The 14,403-nt window shown below is 28.8% G+C and overlaps 2 protein-coding genes across 7 annotated transcripts in view; one reads left to right on the top strand and one right to left on the bottom strand.

Moving 5' to 3' along the window:
* The window catches only part of LOC136972479 (THAP domain-containing protein 1-like), a 306,926-nt gene that overhangs the window by 80,723 nt on the left and 211,800 nt on the right, over positions 1-14,403 (top strand). The window lies entirely within an intron of this gene.
* Positions 1-14,403, bottom strand: part of LOC136972242 (uncharacterized) — a 46,034-nt gene that overhangs the window by 27,268 nt on the left and 4,363 nt on the right. For 4 of the 5 annotated variants that reach the window (XM_067266807.1, XM_067266799.1, XM_067266814.1 and 1 more), the window contains one exon: positions 4,448-4,636. The gene's annotated coding sequence lies outside the window, so the exon portion shown is untranslated. Of the gene's footprint in view, positions 1-1,235; positions 1,375-4,447; positions 4,637-14,403 lie in introns of those variants that run through there. The other variant, XM_067266824.1, reaches the window with a different exon arrangement.

Raw genomic sequence — 14,403 nt, 5'->3', positions numbered from 1 at the left:
AAATGATTTACCATCTATATTTAAAGACCTAGAATCAGACAAATTTTTGCTACAGAATATAGATATTCACACATTACAATATGTTGATGATTTGGTTTCTTAGCAAAAAATCCAATAAACATGTAAAAGAAGTTAAATAGGTTACAAGAATATTTGCAAGAAAATGGTCTTCAAATTAATCAGGATAAAACCAAGATTCTTACTTTGTTACCTCTTTGTTACCTTTGTTGCTAGCTACTAAATGAAGAACTGGTTCTCAATTACGAAAAGCAGACAAATTTTTTACTGACAATAAATATATAGAAATGGTTAAAGAGATTTCTTATGTGGGAGTTGTCTTCACTTCTCCTTTAACTTTTGCTGATCATTTCAAATTTATAAAAAAGAAACTTATGTCAAGAATAAAAGTAATTAAAATTCACAGTTGAATCAAATCCACTAATATTTATTTGCACAAGTCTTTAGGTAATTCATTGGTAGATACTCTCACACTCTATGGAATTAAAATTTGGGTCATTTCCCAATTTATCAATTTACATATGCTGTATTATAAAATTACAACCAAAATTACATATGCTGCATTATAAAAAGCTATTTAGATTAGATAGTTCCTTACCTTATTATTCCTTTGAAGCAGATTTAAATTTCCATGATATTAAAATTAATATATTAAAAAAAGGACACTTAATTATATAGGAAAGATATTTTAAAAACCCACTTTCACTGGATTATTCAGCATATTTAAAGTTAAAAGAACTTAGTGAAAAAAAACATAAAAACAACAACTAGTATACTCAACTTGACAATATTTTGCATTTAGCAGGTTTTTCTTTAAGACTGCTGAAATCTTATCCAGAAGACATCACTGAGATATCTAAGACACACTTATATAGCTTTCAAGCTATATAAGTGTGCTGAATGTAGTGTTGGCTGAATATTTACTCAGAAATGATTCAGCCAAAATAAGTGCAGCATCTTATCATCCCTGATACTCCATTTTTCTGTCTATTACTGACCTACCTACAATTTATAACTGGTATATCAATTTTAATCTGAAAAAATTTTTATTCAACTCCAGCTAAATAAGTTCTTTTTGTATGGAAAAGCCATTGGTATTCATTTAATCTGTTCAGATTTTTGTCAGTTTTGTAAAACTAGTAGATATTCATTAAAACATTTACTTTCTCATTGTATTAAATTTTCATGCATTAGATTAGAATTTAATTATAACTTACTTTTGTAATTTATAAAAATGATATCGTGAGACATTATTTAAAGGCAAGAGCTGAAGGCAAAGATGTTAAAGATGTATCGACTCATATATTGTTTTCATTTTATAATTTGTTAAATAAATTTTTAATTAATGTATTCTCCCCATACCAGGGGATTCTAACCCTTAAAGGAATAAATAAATTGAATTGAATTGAATTATAAAGGCATTAAATTAAATAATAAAATTTAATTTTTACATAATGAATTTAAAAAATCTATATTTAATGCATGAACAAATTACTTAATAAATCTATCTATATTTGGATATATTAATTTTTTAATTAATAATAATAATAATAATGACACACTTATTTTATTTTTAATTTTGTTTTGGTTGCTATGCCTTGACTCTGGTCCGGCATAGTACACAGCCACCGGTGTGAACCAAGTATAACCCACTAAACCCAACAAGATGATGATAATAATTTCACAAATTCAAAAGAAACACTACAATAATCATGAGTTACTTCTTCATAGTTAGTCCTCCATATCTTGGGATCAAATAAAATAGTATAAAGTGGGTCACAATGGAGTTGGCCTTTATTTTGAGGCACTTGTCTGCTCCTTGAAGCTTCTCAATATACAAAAGACATTAAAAATCCCTCAGGTCACAGTATAATTACAAGGATATATTGTACATTGATTAGAAAAAATATACATTTTCTATCAATAAACCAAACTGATTCCAGATGGCAAAGAACATGACAGATAGTATTGGTCTGATAAAGCATTATTTCATTTGGATGGTTGTATTAATGCACAGAATTAATGAATATGATCTACAGAAAACTTTTATGCATTACAAAATCATTTCTTTATGCACAGAAATTTAGTGTGATGTGTAATGTTATATTGAAGAATTTTTACTGCTTTTTTTTCATAAAATGATCTACAGTCAGAATTACATTATGTTAATCACTACATGTCATCATTAGGTCACAACAATCCCCAGACTTAAGTCCCTCAAATTTTTTTAATGGGATATCTCAAGAATACTGTGTATCCCAATAATCTTCACACATTGCAAGAGCTGAAAGCAAATATCCAACATATTGGATGGAATGTCAGCTGTTACAATGCAAAACATGTTAGCCAACATGATTCATCAAGTATTTTTGTAAAGAGTATAATGGTAATTTCCAGCACTAGCTATAAGACACGCATTTTCCTACATCCAATGTTGTTTGATGTTGCATTCCCTTCTTTTCTACACATAGCTCTTGATAGCTATGAATTATGTTATCTAATGCTCTTGATTCAATAATTTTGTATTCTTCAGTTGAATTGTTATTCAAAATTATGTTAGAACTGGTCTTGAGTACCCTAAACATTTGTTCACATAAACAATAACTCAAAAATCAAAAATGTTTAGTCTATAACTGTCACCAAACTTGTTACTAATTTGTTTGATACTAAACTGGCAACATTACCACCAGCAATTTTTAATAATTTTTCACTTTAGACCTTTTTGATCACTAAATAGGTACTTATATGCAGGTATGAGTTTCTATGCAATTTTCTAAAAGAATATATAATATATGAGATTTGGGAATCTCTACTATAGTTCTGAGAAGTGTCCATTTTAAGATAAACTTCCTCCTTACCCCTTTCCACTTTCCTTTTTATTTTAATATTATACTGTACCACATATCTATCATTTGGCTGAAAGTTGTACAGTGATGTTTTACACCTTTTTAGTATTTTAATGGTTTTAACATTATGTTACTACTTTTAAATTTTTATTTTATCAACTTTATACATATTTATTATGTTTTAAATTTTACAGATATCCCTTTTTTTCTTATTAACACTTTTAAACTTTTAGGATATTTATTTTATTTAAATTTTATACCTTTCACTTAATTTTTAATGCACTACTTATAAATCCAATTTGTCACCATATAACTATAACATGATTTATTACTATTTTCCAAGTAACATTATTTTTGATGTATTTTAGTACATATACTTAAGTATTTAGAATTGTAATCCCAAAACTTTTAATGTTTTTAACCAAATATGTATTGAATAAAAGGACTGATGAGGACAAATAGTCTGAAATGTATTTCATTTCTAGTCAATAAAGCTTGTATAATCTACCAGTGTCATGTTCCTGTATGAATAGTTCTCCTAAGCAATTTTATGCTCACTTCCAACAAGATATATTATATACTATTTTAATAAAAACTTGTATAAGTTAATAGCATTTAAAATGGTTTTGATTCACTTTTATCATTTATTTTCACATACTGTATATTCCATTTTTTCCTAATACTCCTTTTGTTTTTCTTTTATTACAGTCTGCCATTTGCATCATTGATTATGATTGGCAATCAGATGTTCAAAACAGTGTGAATGTACGCTTGATTGTAGTATTCATTTATGTTTACTTTTTATTATTAAATTAATCTCCATGTTAATTTAAAATTCATATTTCATAAAATTATTTAAAATATTTGTAGTGGTCAGTTAGAGTACGTGGTAAGTACTGTACATGGTGTTTTTCCATTTGTTCACCATTCTATATAAAGGTTCACATTTTGTTTGTGTGTATGTGTGTGTTGCATTCCCTTCTTTTCTACACATAGCTCTTGATAGCTATGAATTATGTTATCTAATGGTCTTGATGCAATAATTTTGTATTCTTCAGTTGAATTGTTATTCAAAATTATGTTAGAACTGGTCTTGAGTACCCTAAACATTTGTTCACATAAACAATAACTCAAAAATCAAAAATGTTTAGTCTATAACTGTCACCAAACTTGTTACCAATTCGTTTGATACTAAACTGGCAACATTACTTGACTGTTACATAAGTCAAGATAGGTCATTTTTATACTCTAGTTTTGGAGAAATGTTTTCAAACTTATATGCCAGATGGCAACTCTGAAGCTTCTTTCAAAATAATTTCTTTTCTTAACACTTTCAGTTTCAAAAAAATAAATGTCAAGATCACTCTACAAAAATTTCAGATTTACTAAATTATTGTTATTTTTATATGGATTTCATATAATTAGAAATTTATCTTTAATTTCTCTTTGAAATTTTATATTATAAAAAAATTTTGTTATAAGAAAATGAATTTATAAGTAGATATAAAACTCATTAAAGCTTAACAATTCATAGAACATAAAATTAGATATACTTAAATAATTAAAAATATAATAATATTTACCATTGATAAAAATTCATTAAGATGTTTACTTCTCTTCTGCCAGAATGAAGTTCATAAAGCCAAGTGAAAATTCTTCTTCAGTTGTTTGAACAATCAAGCAAACCTCCATGATCTGATGTCAAAACATTGCCAATGTTGTACAAAGCCAACAATAAAATGTAAAATACTAAAACCTGACCTTTAGTGTAACTGAAAAATAAAAATCAAAATACTATAATTAATATTTTTCATTTCAGTATTTTTTCTAACTTTCATATTTTCACTAAATTAAAATAAATATTTTAAATCATAGTCTACATTACATAAGAGAAAAATAACATTAAAAATTTTATAAAGATGCATGTAACTTAAAACTGAAATAAATTATAAATCACAATTTATTTTTAATTTCGTTTCTTTTATATGGCAATACGGATTGAACCTATTTAATTAATCTGGCATTCTGTGGTCTGGCAAATTTTGGATCTGCCACCACTAGTCTGTAGATCTATTACATCTGTTTACTTAATTCAAAGGAAATTAATTAAGGAAAAGCCAAGTACTAAAAGCAAGCTACATTGCACAGTGGTTGAAGATCACTGATCATTAAGAATATAATTTTCTTTATATTTTTAGCAATTATTTCTATTATTTTTGTTAACCATTACCATTGTATATTATGTTTATTTTGTAATGGTGTATAATTTTGCATTTTTAAATTTTTATGTTCCATGCTCATGTGCAAAGAGCAATTTGAAAATGTGTTCTATCGCTAGATTTATAGTGTTCCATCTGCCATATTACCTGAAAAAGACTGTTATATACTGTTGAAAGTGCTCATACTTGTTAATTAAATGTATTTACCAGTAATGCCAATAGACAGTTTGTATATTTTTGTTTATCAATAATAACCCATTCCAATCTAGAAAATCCATTTTGCTCTACCACCTTTGTTTCTGATGTACAGTACATGTACTATACCTGATGACCATAGAAACCCTGCATACCTTAAAGATCCTGCTGACTTCTATTGTAATCTGAGCTACAGATATTTCAAGTATTATTTTTAATTTTAGACTTTATAATACATGAAACAATAATCTTGTTTGGAAGCATTAATAGTTATATTATTTGTTGTTTAAGCTTGGTTCTACCTTTGATAACACTACATGTATATGGAATAAGCATATGGTTACACAGATTGTTTCTGTAGTGGTCTTAAAGGTCCATTTCCATAGTTTGGCAATACATTTCTAAGAATTTTGGTATTAAATCCTACTTATGGAAAAATGAATATTTATGGATAATTGTGGAAGGAAAATAATTACAATACAAAAGCAAATTCGTGAAGTAAATAAGTGAAAAATAAATAAAAAATCATATGATTCTCGAAAGTATCTCAATTTACTGTTGTGATTTCAGACAGAATTACTAAATAAATAAAACTAAATACCGTACTTTCTGGTGTATAAGATGACTGGGCATATAAGACAACCCCTGACTTTTACAGTTAAAATATAGAATTTGGAATATACTCGCCATATAAGACTATCCATCTTCCAACGCACACCAAATAAAAATAAAAAATAAAAATCAATTTGATTTCAATATGGTAATTTTAATTCAAATGCTTATGACATGCAGGTACTTAGCAGGTAAACTGTCAGTTATAAACATAAGGCTGTTTGTCATCAAACATGTAAACATAAAACAGTGCAAGTGGATTAAACTTTTCCTAATTCACTCTTAAAGCTGAAAGGAAGAATAAGACAATAAATCCATGGGAGCTCCCTTGCTGTTTGTTTTCTAAGCTGTCAACCAAACTGGAACTGATGATGATAGGAGGAAGATAATGAACAATAGAGAGAGAGCAAGTGCCTTGAAACTCCCTGGCGAGTTAGCAATGCCCATCATAACTGCAAGCTATGGTATTTTTACAGGTTTTGCTGGTGTGACAGTTTCCTCCTGTTCGTCATCTGATATCATAAGTACATCAATAACATCTTGTGATACATTTGCAAGGCAGTCATCGTAAGGATCGAATTCCATATCAGATGGTGTGGTCTCAGATTCAGCTTCCTCTTCATCTTGCCACAAGTAGTCATCCTCCATACCATCTAATAAATTTGATATGCCACACTTCTTGAAAGACTTGATTATTGTTTCTGCATCAATATCATTCCAGGCTTTTATGACAAACTGGCACAAAACATCCAACTGTGGAGCACACATGTTTCCTCCTTTTGTGAATGACTTTTCGCTGCTAACCATCCATTCATTCCACTGTTCTTGAATGTGATCTTTAAATGGCTTATTTAGGTCCAGTAGCTGTACCAACGATGTCAATCCTGCAGGAATAACTGCTGCATCTGCATTTAGTTTTGCAAGCCTTTGCTTGGTGCTGGGAGTTAAATGAGCCCTGAACATATCCACACTAGTAGACTACGTTTTTGAATAAGTCCAACTGGTCGCCTGCTCCATACATTATCAAGCCATAGCTTTACCCCTTCTTCATCCATCCATCTTTTTTCATTCACATGTACAAAACAACCAACAGAGAAATTGAGTTTCGACATTGTTTTTCGTTTAAAGATAATCATTGGTCTCAGTTTGGCACCATCAGCTGTGCATCCTAGTACCACTGTAAAACTGGACTTCTCATGTCCTGTTGTTTTAATTAAAATTGTTTTTTCACCTTTTTGATGGACAGTTTTATTTCCAACCACATCAAAATTCATTGGAGTTTCATCCATATTTCCAATACTACTTAATGCATAGCCATGTTTAGTGTGCTGTTGTATTATGTATCGATGGAAACTATTTACTTTGCAATCAAGATCTGCAGGTAATTTTTGGGCAATTTTCATCTTTTGCCTCAGTACTATATTATGCCTTGCGATGAATCTAGTACACCAGGATACAGTGACCTTAAATCTGTTGTTTTGATCTGGGTTAGATTTGGCCCACTGAAGTGCAAACAAATGTATTTTATTTTGTATCACTACATAACCATTTTGGCGATGCTCATTCACCATGTCTGCTACATGTTTTTTGAGTTATGGCCAATGTGGGGTGCCTCTTCTTAACGCACACTTACCTCTCGGCATACTCTTTAATGCTTTTTCATTTGCTTTCTAGTCCCAAACCATCTTTTCTGTTATTCTATACTACTATATTCCCTCCGCATACCGGATTGTTTAAAAAATAGTACTCACATCAAAAACCAATAACCGGTGCAAAAACTTTCAAAAATCAAACGTTTTCGACTCCCCTTCTGGGATATTCGTCAGGCTTATTTATGTTTTCCATTGAAACTGGATTTGAAGGTTTTTTTAAAACTATAGCGTGCTTTGCTTCCAAATAATTTGTAAAAAGAAAGCAATTCACGAGCCGTTATGAAAAAATATAATCGGCGAATGGGGTCGCGTCGCGTGCACATCATCATAAAATAACTTTTACTTATAAGTATATTATTGTGTCATTCCCGATTTGTCCTCCAATAAGCACTGCCATGCTGTGGAGAGGTTTTTTTCTTCTTTAAAATTAATGCATCCTGCATCGCAATCCGCCTTAAAAATTTCGATCGCTTCTAATGTTCTTAAATACTCTTGATGTTGGGTGGTTCTTATAATTTGCATTTCTTCAAAAAATGGTATTACGCCCGGGTTCGTGGCATAAGTGGCCAACGCTGTTGTATACTTGTTACATGTGATATCAGACTTGTGCTCTTTTATTCTAATATTTAATGGCCATTTGGTGGAACTGATGCAAAGTAAATTCCTATCCCATCTTTCGTCTTTCAAAGGAATGCTGTTTACACCCGGGAGTCTATTCGGATCAGAGCTGTCTTTCCCATTCCTTAATATATCATATATGGAAGGGTTTCTTCTGTATATAATCTTTAATCCTTTTTTTCTTAGCCACTGTGTTGTAAACTCCTTTTAGCTGCGGGTTATACGATATCGGGATTCTCTCGTCAGTTTCCTCATTGCTATTCCTCTTTGATTCTTCCTCAACTTCCTGAGTGTTTTGTTGCCTACTGTATCAGTTACATAACCCCTTTATGATGCTGCCGTATCTGTGCTGTTTGGCTATGCTCTTAATGTATGATTGACGCAATAATATACTCATAAGTAAAAGTTATTTTATGATGACATGCACTTGACGCAACCCTATCGGCCGATTATATTTTTTTCATCACAGCTTGTGAATTGCTTCCTTTTTACAAATTATTTGGAAGCAAAGCATGCTATAGTTTTAAAAAACCTTTGAATCCGGTTTCAACGGAAAACATAAATAAGCCTGACGAAGATCCCAGAAGAGGAGTCAAAAACGTTTGATTTTCGAAAGTTTTCACACCGGTTATTGGTTTTTGATGTGAGTACTATTTTTTACTCCATACTATCTTGCCACAGCACAGTTATTATGTTCCATGGCAAAGTTCACAACTTTAAGTTGAAACTGGCCTCATATTTCTTTCTTCTTGCTGGTAGAGCCACAATGGGGTTTTGACTGTTGGACATTTTTATACCAGCCCGCCCTTGTATCCTATTACCATACCTCGTTCTCTGCCTCTCAAATCTTGCAGATGCGCACCTGCGCCGCTTCACTGCAGTCCTCAGGAACAAGAACTGAGAGGCAGAGAAAGAGATACAGTAATAGGATACATACAAGGGTGGGCCGGACAGGTGAAAGATGCATGTTTTTCTGGGCACAACACCACTCTATCTCTATCCATACCCCGAGCGTCCCAGCCAACTGCAGCACCTGCCTTAAAAGACAACACCCAGTGTATAAGATGACCCCCAACTTTTGAGACGATTTTCCTGGGTTAAAAAGTCTTCTTATATGCCAGCAAATACGATAATTCTAGTTCTATATATCTTTTTAGATAATGTGTAAAATATCCTCAAAATAATGTTTTACATGATTTTTAAATCAGTATCAGTTATTTTAACAAACACTTTACCTTAAAAAATTTACCAAATATGTAAGTTAATTAAAAAATAATTTAATTAAGCTATAATTTATCATTTAAATTTATTTTATTTATTTATAATAATTAAAATCTTGTTAGTTTTCAATTGTAAAATTTATTTTCATTTTAAAAATATTTTAATAAATTCTGCATTTTAGTTTTTTCTAAGAAATATTCATAACATGAAATTTTATATACGTGAAAAAATTGTTCATTCTTTACTTTTTTGTAGTAATAATTTTTTTATAATTACAATTTTTATAAATTTTTATTATTATTAATTATAAAGTATATTATTTTAAAGACAAATAAATATGTACACTTTTTAATCTTTGTCTTATAATAATGATAAATGCAAACTGAATGAGCAAAAATTATTGTGACAATGTCTCAATGCTGGACTGAAATTTTAAATCATATTTTTAATTTATTTAATTTAAAGTATACCTTGTATGCTTTCAATTTTAGTAGTGTCTTGCCCGTGTACATCCTACTTTTCCTGATAACAACAGAATCATACTGGTTATCTATCTAACTCCATTCTGGAAAAAATTCTGAATTTAAATCACCTGACTTCCAGCCATGTCCAGAAGTCAGGTAATTAAAAGTCCAATCCAGACCAGAAATTTGTATATAGTTGATCAAGGCCTCTTGCCCCTAAGCTTCCCACATATTGTCTCAACTTCCATCTATCTAACTCTGTTTTTGAGATTAAAGAAGGACAGGCAAACAGATGGCTGCGAGTGGAAATTTATAGATCTACAATTTAAAAATTACAGCCTTATGACAATAGTAATTTCTATTAATAACAAAATTATATATATATACTGTATTTCATGTGTATAAGCTGTGGATTTTCTGTTTAAAAGACAATATTTGAAATGGAGGGATTGTATGATGAACAGGTTATATGCCAATTTTAAATTGCAAATTGAAAAATTACAATTTTAAATTCTAGGGAATTATGAAAGCAATCGTTGTTTCATAGATGCAAAGTATACAGTAGAGCATGCTATGCAAAGATTTTAAAAGTTCCCTCCAAGGTATACACCAGGGATGGGCAACCTTTATCTACGTAAGGGCCGCATTTCAAAACTTTTGAACTGACGCGGGCCGCACACAAGAGAAAAGAGAAGGGAACTGTCGGTAAATCACAATTCTTTATTCATATATAATTATAAATTAGCATAGGTATACTTAATATAGCTTCTGGCACAGATCTAAACGTAATATATCGGAAATATTCGGTTAAATATCAGTCACTGCTAGTTTTAAATTAGTTTCGATGTAGTCTGTTAGCCGGTTTCTTGTTTTAATTTTTACTAAATTCATTGGAAAAAAACTTTTCACAAATATAAGTTGTAGAAAATAACGTTTGAATTTTTGTCGAATATCTCATTAAGCTAATTGATATATTTATTCACGTTTTATGCCACGCGGGCCGCAAAAAATATTACTGCGGGCCGCATGCGGCCCGAGGGCCGCAGGTTGCCCATCCCTGGTATACACCATCAAAGGTTATATATATGAAAATACAGTACATCACTATCTACAAAAAATAAACAAAGCAATCTTTTCTTCTAACTTGAAATAACCAAGAGAAATTTAAACATATTAAGGAATTGTATAATTTATAAAATTCCTGTTTTTTATTTATTAGTAATTGCAACTGATCCATCAAATGATTTATCTTTTCTATTTACAATAAATTAAAGTTTGAGAACTGCTGACTTAAATTACAAAGAAATATGAATTCTGTTGATCTGAATTCAACATAGAATATTTAATATAAATTATTATTTTATTTATTAATAATATACTTGGTTATTTATCATTTTATAAAGGTATAAATATTTATCTATTTTATCACAAAATGAATTGTTAAAAAATATTTTCAATGTAAAAAACTCTTTAATGTCAACCTGTCTCTCTCAAAATTAAAAATTCCCCAGATTACATACTTTAACTTATACATATCTAATTATTTTTAAATCACTTACATAAAATTTGTCATCATCAAGTAAAATAAATATATTTAAATGTAACTATATTATTTTAGTGTAAAAAATATAGACTAATCAGAATATTTAAACTCAAAAGTATTATAAAAATATAATATTTTTTAACATAAATTGATTTGCATTGTTAACAAGAACATGTAATATATTTCAAAATTCAGAAACACATAATTTGAAATACTGACAATTATAAATTAACTAAATATTAGAAATAATTTGAGAGAGAAATATGAAGTTAAAAATTATTGTCATCTCTATAGTCTATTTCAAATAAATTGTTATCCATTGTAAATAAATTACATCATTTTACCTTGGAATTGGTCTAATTAATGTCAATTGAAAATGTGCCAAAGTGCAATTGACTTCTCTAGATATTTCCAAGTATGTTTGTTCTAATATATATCAGAGATATTCATTACCCAAAAATGTATTTTACTTTCTTAAAAAAGTATAAAACTATTTTTTGTAACGTAAATTTATATATATTTTTCATCTAACATTTTAAAATTTATTTAAAAATAAATTTACAATCATCAGTTTATAATTACATAATGGAACATATCAACATAGAGATGCCCTTTATTTGAAAAATAAATAAATTTCTGATGATGATTACGATTTCATGCCAATATTTACATATTTCAAAATGTCTAAAATTGTAAAAATTTACTTTTACAATTTTAGTTAAAGTGAGAAGCTAATTAGACATTTGATTTATATTGAATATCTAACATTCTTATTTAAAATTATTTAAAATATATTAAAAGTAATATAAAAGGATAATAACTCAGTTATATAGTTGATAATTTTCACTAATACAGTAGAGCCTCGATTAACCAAAGCAATATTGATTACATTAATTAAACTGTAATTCAAAAAGAAACTATAAAATGATAACACACATTATGAATAATTTGTTTCTGTTACCTTTTATCATTTAATGTGAGACAAACCATTTATATTAAAATTTAACTACAATAATACTGTACATATTTTTATTCTTAAAAATATTGTACATATTAGTTGTATAATGAATGATAAAATTATTCTTAAATTTGATTAAATTCAATAAGGTATATAAAAAAGGCTTAATTTATATGGTATAAAAGGTTGGATTTATAATTTATAATTTGAAATGGCTGTGGTTGTCTGTTTCATCAAGGTTTTTTGTTATCTGAGGTAACACTGATCCTCATTTCCTAAAATAATCAGAATTCTACTATATAAAAAAATAATGATTATAAATAGATATTACAAATGTTCAGTAAATTAACTTATTTAAAAATATAAAACTTATCTTAGTGTTTAATCAAAATTAAAATATGATTTTATTTAACTTAATAACAATCAATTAAGAAGAATTAATGATGCTACTTTTACAGTACAATAAAATCATTCAAGTGTAGCTTCATTTATAATAGAACAACTTAATTTTAACTTTATTTGAAGTAGATTATATTATCATCATCCAAAATAGCAATATTTAAGCATCATTTATCATTTAATGATGTTAGGAAATGAAATCGTCATCAGATAATGACAATTTTTGTTCTTTTATACTAAATGTGTAACACAAAGAATATTGAGAATAAATGGACAAAAAAGTTTTATATAACTAAACAGCACTTAATAAGATGGCTCTATAATTCTTTTAAATAAAACTAAAACCAAATTTACATTAAAAAAAATACAAAATAATTTTAACATCAAACTTTCCAAATAATCAAAATATCTAATTCTTAAAAAGAAATCATACAAAAATCAATTCTTAATATTATTTCAAATCTTATTTATTATTCACTTGCCTATTTTATTTTTATGCTATAAAACAATCCTGAAATCAAATGCAATATAAGCTCCAACCTATTCATATGATTTTGAAATCAAAAAATCAAATAATAATATAAAAAATTATATAATAATTCCTCTTTAATCCATAACTACTGTTCAATTTTAGTTAAGGAAAACTGAACATTGATTAATTGAACTTGATTAATATGAAAATGAAGTTGAATAAAATACTTCAATTCTTTAAACTTTTTTACTTTATCTCAAAAGAACAGAAATACCTCTTTGCTCCAACTTCATAAAATATATATATTATGTACAATACTTTATACGTGGTACGATCCAAATGTTCGGGGAATGCAGTACGACAACAAAAGCATGTATTTGAAGTTACAGCGTATGAAATGGATTCTACCAAACCATTTCTACGTGTTCAGGTTAATTTCACCCATGTCATGTGATTAAACCGCGAGCGCTGCTGTTTTTTTTCGAAGATAGTTACCTTTGTCCTGTGACGTAATAAAAGTGGAGTTTCAAGAACAACCTCCAACATTAAATTTTGTCAGCGTTTAGGTAAAACACCTATGGAGATTTTAAAATTGCTAAGAAAGGTGTACGGTGATGCTACGGTAAAAGGTCACAGTGAAGTCGAAATGTTGGAGGTTGTTCTTGAAACTCCACTTTGATTACGTCGCAGGACAAAGGTAACTATCTCCGGAAAAAAACAGCAGCGCTCACGGTTTAATCACATGACATGGGTGAAATTAACCTGAACACGTAGAAATGGTTTGGTAGAATCCATTTCATACACTGTAACTTCAAATACATGCTTTTGTTGTCGTAGATACTGCATTCCCCGAACATTTGGATCGTACCACGTATAAACTTGTAGCTATACATAAAAAAAAAAATATATATATATATATATAACAGGTTTAAGAAATATTGTTTCTCTTTTTCATTGTTTTAATTTATTTGTTATATATATCTTACTTTATGTACTTCTAAAAAAAGAAAAATTACTGAAAAAGCTTTTAAGGTATGTTTTTATTGCAATATATAACAGTGATTGGAAAAAATGTACTGCTCTTACAATAAATTGGCCAGACTATGTCAGAAAGGTATTCTGAGCTAATGCAAACAGTGAAAACTGTTACTCTTTTAGTTGATTAGACACATTGCTTCTTTGTGAT

Source organism: Centruroides vittatus, unplaced genomic scaffold (assembly GCF_030686945.1).
Source record: "Centruroides vittatus isolate TY-2023 unplaced genomic scaffold, ASM3068694v2 contig_1057, whole genome shotgun sequence".
Classification (NCBI taxonomy): domain Eukaryota; kingdom Metazoa; phylum Arthropoda; class Arachnida; order Scorpiones; family Buthidae; genus Centruroides; species Centruroides vittatus.
This window is presented reverse-complemented; position numbering and strand designations above follow the sequence as displayed.